Here is a 7,244-nt window from a genome sequence, read left to right on the forward strand (position 1 = left end):
AAATGTGTCGGGATCAAACCAACTCATCAAACAAAAAGAAATTGGACTTCAGGTCTGTGATGCGAAGCGGATACAGATATCGGGATCAAACCACTCACCAAACCCAAAAGCATTTTTACACACACAAACATCAGTATTTCTATCTGTCTTTGGGGCGGAGATGGGTCATCTCTTCCTTCCCACTTTACTCCCAAGCGAATCAGAGAGCCCCTGGGGAGGAGCTGTTTAAACTGACCACCTCCCCCAAGTGTCCTGATTGGCTGGATTCGCTTCTGGCCGAGGTCAATCAGAGTTTCAAACAGAGTGAGATCCCAAACCACACCAGGTCAAAAGTCAATGTTTATCTTTACCTTATCTTACTCTACATTCCTTTCCCAGGGGATATTTTCACCTAACCTTTCTCCCACAGACATTTAAACTCTTCTCCACTTATTTTACGATGTCTTTTAACGACTTAGTGACCGCATCTGGCTCTTAGTGGTGATAAGGATCAATGTTGGTGTGTGAAACACAGAATCTCTAAGTCAGTGAATTTAAAAGTGAGAATAACATTCTTTTTCTAAGTGATTATCAAAACCCGTTTGTGATTACATAAAACAGTTCAAACAATATATGTTTACTTCAATACAGTGTAGAATCATATCTTCTTACTTCAATCCCTCTTTTGATCTCACCTCACGAGATCAACATATAGCATTTGAAACATTACCACTGTCAATTTTCTTCTTACTGTGTCTGTCCCAACATTTATATAAACCCATCAGAAGTTGGGATATAGAGCACTTTAAACCTTTAGGAACAGTCCACAACAACAACTTATTATGACAGTGGAAGGAGAATAAAATATGTCTAAAAAGCAAAGTCCTTGTCAGCTGAGTCATCTTTACTCTACCCTCAATGGTGGAACTGATGAGTCTTAACACACAATGAGCAGACACAAGGCACACAACAACAACATGTCACTAAAATGGCAATAAAAGTAGCCACAGAAATTAGAAAAGACATTATCATACTTTTCCCTCTTTTGGTAACACATAGTTCTGTAGAATAAAAAATACCAATCCCTTATATTGTGGGATATAAAAATAAAGTTGAAAGTTCCTCAAAAAAAAAATGGATTGTTCAGACAAAGTTCCACACCGGCTATATCAACCTGTTTCAGCGGGAAATGGAGTTCCCTGTGCCGTCTTGGTTTGCCATATCTTCGTCCCCCCAGCCCGCTGACGGCGGCTTCTGGGGTGCTTGCTAGAGAGATGTGGCCTGATTGTTCTCCCCCGGCCCGCTGATGGCGGCTTCCGGGTCGATGCTGGAGAGATGTCCTGATCCTCCTCCTCCGGCCCGCTGATGGCGGCTTCCGGGTCGACTGCTGGAGAGATGTCCTGATCCTCCTCCTCCGGCCCGCTGATGGCGCCTCCTGGGTCGACTGCCTTGACGAGAGCCAGATCTGTTCTGATGTCGTCTAGGGTCCTCGCGACGAGGGCCAACTCTTTCCTGATGTCGTCTAGGGTCCTCGCAGGTGTTTTTCCCAACCGCACACTGGCTCCAGTGATACCAGTTGTCTCCCTTTCCATCTGAGCGGACGGCATGGGAGGTCCCCTCCAACCAGACGTAATCTGCTATGTTGGCCTTGTGTTTCTCGGGTCCCCCTTTTGACGTCAGCAGCCTGTGTGGAGAAGTCTCATACCAAGCCCTTAAGTTGCTGGAAATATGGTTTTGAAATCATCTTTTCTACTTCTTTAGTGTTTATTGGCGGCACCAACTAGACTGGAGTGTGGACAAGAGACTATGCAGAAAATAATAAACAAAAATTTAAAAATTAAAATTTAAAATTAAAAATTAAAAATTAAAAATTAAATTAAAAAATAGAACAAAAATAAAAAATAAAACAAAAAGGAACAAACTAACAAAACAAAAAATAACCAAAGCTAGATTATTTTAAATGTATCAATTTCTCTTAAAAGCAACAAATAAAACAAAACAAAAAATACCATAACTAGTATTTTAAATTGATAAATTTCTCCTAAAAACGTAATAATCTCACATACATATTGTCTGATGTATATCCTATCCTTTTCCCCCTTTTTCTGAAATAGAACGCCGTTAACGGTGTTCTTATTTTCAGAAACATCGAGCCTTATACATCAGTTATTTAATATCAGCTATATATTTATTATTACTATTACTTATATATGAGGCATTAAATGTCAGCCTTCTTCCACGATTGACCTCGTCTATATTATCTGACTTATATTGATACGTGTCTGTTTGTAGTTATTTAATATACTGGGCAATTATTGATAACTTTTTGAATCTCCCTCTTTTCTTAACAACTTGAGGTATGGCTATTTTGAAATCTGACTTGGTTAAGAGATGATTTGTTTATTGGTGAAAGGAACACTCTTCCCCTCAATGGTGTGGGGGTGGGTATTTAGGGAGAGTTCCTTACAATCTCCAGATCTTCCTCTCTGTGTTTAGGCCATAAAACCTTTTAATGGGCTCTGTGGTCTGTTCAGATTTAGATTTTCTTCCTCTCCAGAGGTCACGCCTGTCTTTGACCCTGTATGCTGCTTTGAGTCTGCAGCACCTCAGGACAGAGAAAGTGGAGATCTCTTCCCAAAAGTGTAAGCTCCCACATGAGCAACATAGCAACACATTAAACTCTCCCTGACTAGTTTGTAAAGCGTTCTTTAAGGCCTGAATTGAGTCTTCTGTTGTGTAACGGAAAATCCCATTCCCAAAAAGGGTCAGTTTAATAGCCCTTATCATATTATCGCTCTGTGCTTGCATGCTAGGACCTATTGTCTTTGCCAGAGCTGCTGCTATTCTTTCTACATGTATTAGCTCCATATTAGCAGGGTTCACTAACATGGTTGGTTGATCCAGTTTAAGATTTTCAATATCTTCCATTACTATTTCCAACATTCCTTATCCCTGAATATCAGGTCTAACAATGTGTTTTCCTTTAGGAGTATTAGATGGGATACTCATAAGTGGCATTTGTGAGCCATTATCTCCGTAGGGTGGAGGTAGGGTCTCAGACATTATACCACCTTCTTGTTGCTCTCTGTCTCTCAAGTATTACACAGATTTGACTTTAAAAAAAAATCACACAGAGCTTCTCATACCTTATCATATCACATTCAGGCAAATTATTATTGTGCGATGTTTATTTCAACAGATAGCGTGACTTCCAGAAGTAGGCTTCTACAATCTCCTCACGGTGATTGCGACTTCAGGTCAAGAGTTAAAAACTCAGTCAACAAAATCTCTTTATCGTCACGTTTAATGAGCCTGATTATCCCCACAACAGTTTTGTGATGAGATACGGTCGTTCCAAATAATTAGTTGGAGGTCGCGTGTCTCTCCTCCTCTATCACCCACCATATAACAATTACAGACACTTTATACATTTAAAGCACCACGAAAGGTAACCGCATTAATCAATCTTATCATGATCTGCGGGGAATTTAACCCTTCTGTTTTTTACACCTCCGTAGTCTTCGTATTTAGTGAGTGAAGGGCCGGGACTTTTTACCCGCCTCTCTCAAACACTATCTTGCTCTAGGTCCAGGACTGAATACCCGACACTAAGCACTTAATCAAACTTTTCCAACTTGAATATGTATTGTATTTCCCACCGTGACTAAGAACACTGAGAACGCTGCTGACAACTCTACATTTTTTAGTATAATCAATCACAGATTTTCGATAATCAAAACAGGTGTCTGCTCACCTTTTGTATATGGCCATTGGTTTAGTTGTCACCAGTATCTCTGTGTCCTCCCCCTGGACTGGATTCTGTCCCCTGGCTATCGGTGTTCCTTTCTAGAGATCAGCTCACAAACGTCGGGAGTCACCACTTGTTGGAGTAGAATACTTCTGCTACGCGCCGTTCGTTGGATGAGGCTGGATCTCTATTAAATTAAGAAAGGAATTGAAAACACCGGAATCAAAGTTATAACAAATTATCTGAGTTTACTTCTGGTAGGAAACCAAACACATATACAAGTTATACAGAGTACTCGAGTACTCCGGACTTTTAGATTTGTGATGCGATGCGGATAAAAGCGTCGGGACCAGACAAACTCATCAAACGAGAAGAAAGTGACTTCAAGTTTGTGATGCAATGCGGACACAGATATCGGAACCAACAAACTCACCAAACCCAAAAGCATTTTTACACACACAAACATCAGTATTTCTATCTACTTTTGGGGCGGAGATTTGTCGATTCTTCCTTCCCACTTTTCTCCCAAGCGAATTAGAGAGCCCCTGGGGAGGAGCTGTTTAAACTGACCACCTCCCCCAAGTGCCCTGACTGGCTGGATTCGCTTCTGGCCGGGTTCAATCAGAGGTCTGACCAGAGAGTGAGATCCCAAGCCACCCCAGGTCAAAAGTCAATGTTTATCTTTACCTTATCTTACTCTACATTCCTTTCCCAGGGAATCTTTTCCTATTTTACGATGTCTTTTAACGACTTAGTGACCGCATCTGGCTCTTAGTGGTGATAAGGATCAATGTTGGTGTGTGAAACACAGAATCTCTAAGTCAGTGAATTTAAAAGTGAGAATAACATTCTTTTTCTAAGTGATTATCAAAACCCGTTTGTGATTACATAAAACAGTTCAAACAATATATGTTTACTTCAATACAGTGTAGAATCATATCTTCTTACTTCAGGATGCAGATCTGGCTGACCAGTGGGGAAAGGGACATGAGTATGTCTTTCCTGCCTTGAGTGAGGGTCCTGCGGTGGGGGAATGGAGAGAGGAGGATGGTCTCCTGCTATCACTGGGGACTCTAACACCTGGAACGTTCAGCTCCTGCAATGGGAAGCAGCTTTACCTTAGCTGCGTAAAGGTGCTAAACCTCAGCTCGCTCGCAGGCGTCAGAGAGTCGAGGTGGATGGATGTGTTTGGCTTGGGCTCTTCCCCTCAGGGCAGCTGGAGGATCCTGTATAAATCTCCGGTTGAGAAACGGATGGCTGACATCCAATGGAGAATCATACATGAAGCAATAGCTACTAATAAATACAGAGCTCATTTTGACCCGGGCACAAGGGGGCGCTGTCCGTTCTGTTTTATAGCAGAAACATTGGAGCATTTAGTGGTGTCCTGTCCCAGATTGGCTGGTCTTAAAAGAATGTTACAGGGGTGGGTGGAAGGGGTCTGGGAGGTTTTCTCCATAGCACTTTGTGTCCATGGCCCCAAATACATCCTGAAAAAGAGGGAAACTCTAGTACTGATACATTTCTTGTTTGCTAATGCAAAATTAGCAATCTGGAAAAGTAGGAAGAACCAAGTTGCTGGAGTGGGATGGACGGATGCAGTGCTCTGTCTGAGGGGGCTGGTGGCAGCGCGTCTGAGGGTGGAGCATGCGTACTATACGCTGATCAATCATCTGCAGGGGGTTCTGGATGTGTGGGCTGTGGGGCAGGGTCTGTGCTCACTGGGGGAGAAGGACTCTCTAGAGGGAGGAGAGGGGGTTCTGGATGTGTGGGCTGTTGGGCAGGTTCTGTGCTCACTGGGTGAGAAGGACTCTCTAGAGGGGGGAGAGGGGGGAGAAGGGGTTCTGGATGTGTGGGCTGTTGGGCAGGTTCTGTGCTCACTGGGGGAGAGGGGGGAGAGGGGGTTCTGGATGTGTGGGCTGTGGGGCACGTTCTGTGCTCACTGGGGGAGAAGGACTCTCTAGAGGGGGGGAGAGGGGGTTCTGGATGTGTGGGCTGTGGGGCAGGTTCTGTGCTCACTGGGGGAGAAGGACTCTCTAGAGGGGGGAGAGGGGGTTCTGGATGTGTGGGCTGTTGGGCAGGTTCTGTGCTCACTGGGGGAGAGGGGGGAGAGGGGGTTCTGGATGTGTGGGCTGTGGGGCAGGTTCTGTGCTCACTGGGGGAGAAGGACTCTCTAGAGAGGGGAGAGGGGGTTCTGGATGTGTGGGCTGTGGGGCAGGTTCTGTGCTCACTGGGGGAGAAGGACTCTCTAATATTGAAGTTTTAAAGGATAGGTGTAGTCTTTGTTTTTAAAGAGTGTAAAAGAGGATGTTTTTTAAATGGGTAAAATGCTTTTCAGATGATGTTTGTGTGGTAGTCATGAAAATCTGGTTATTTATTTATTTGATTGTGTAATGCAGTGGTTCCCAAACCCTTTGTGCCCAAGGCACACCAAAGGACAAGTAAAAATCTCAAGGCACACCTATTGTGCAAAATAGCCCTTATAACACGTGTTATCACTCATATCATGTAAAATATCTGTAAATGTGCATAATTATTTACTAATGCCAAATAAAATGTGACAAAGACAACTATATTACTCATGAAATATTTATTAACGAAATATTTCAGAAATTAATTTGAAACTTTATGAAATTAGGCTTCATCAAAGCAGCAACACACTCATTTAAACCAGACAGCTCACAACATTAAAAATGAGGCAAAGACTCAGCAGAAATTCAGCACAGAGAACTGTCAATGCAAGGAAGCTGCACTGTCCATGGGCCTGAACTACACATAAATGTAACATTTCAGCAATCAGCATTGAAACATGTGCTATTGTAAATATGTTGCCGATTTACAAATTAGTGAGATACATGTGCCTGTCGGGGCGCGCAGATTTTTTTAATCCTTGGTGGCACTGAGGAGAGGGCCACTCGCAAGTCCTGTTCAACAGAGAGCCGTGACCTCCTGTTGTTCTTCATGTAAACCAGAGTAGAGAACGCCAGCTCACACAGGTAGGTAGTGGGGAAAAGAAGAAGTTGCTCAATCGCGTGGTGGGAGATGCTTGGGTACTCCGATGCAGAAGCCAACCAAAACTGATCCAGTGGGAGCTCACTAAATTTGAGTTTCAGTGTGTGGTCCACACAGAGCTCTGCACTCCTCTCTCTCTTTCATAGTGAGCTTTTCTGATGAGAGTTCCTGGTGGAATGGGTCTCGGATCCAGTCATAGTCCTCGATGTCAGCCACACGTGGAAAATAGCGGTCAAACCTCTCTTTTAAGGTCTGAAGGTGTTTGGCATATACAGCGCGCTCCCTAGCTGCCTGCGGCGCAGCTGATGCCAGCGGGAACATGTCCATGGAGCCGTTCCAAAGCCTCGCGCCACAGGATAAGTTTGCCCATAAACCCCCAAATCTTGTCTGTGGATGTTAAAATGTTTTCATTCCTGCCCTGAAGCTTGGCGTTTAACTCGTTGAGATGCCCAAATATGTCTGCGAGGTAAGCCAGCCTGGCGCACCACCTCTCATCCGCGAGCTT

The 7,244-nt window shown here is 43.7% G+C and overlaps 1 protein-coding gene across 1 annotated transcript in view; it reads left to right on the forward strand.

Moving 5' to 3' along the window:
* LOC117475805 (transcription factor IIIB 90 kDa subunit-like) overlaps positions 1-7,244 on the forward strand; it is a gene marked incomplete at both ends in the record, with an annotated part of 29,132 nt that overhangs the window by 20,972 nt on the left and 916 nt on the right.

This window comes from Trematomus bernacchii, unplaced genomic scaffold (genome assembly GCF_902827165.1).
Source record: "Trematomus bernacchii unplaced genomic scaffold, fTreBer1.1, whole genome shotgun sequence".
Taxonomy (NCBI): domain Eukaryota; kingdom Metazoa; phylum Chordata; class Actinopteri; order Perciformes; family Nototheniidae; genus Trematomus; species Trematomus bernacchii.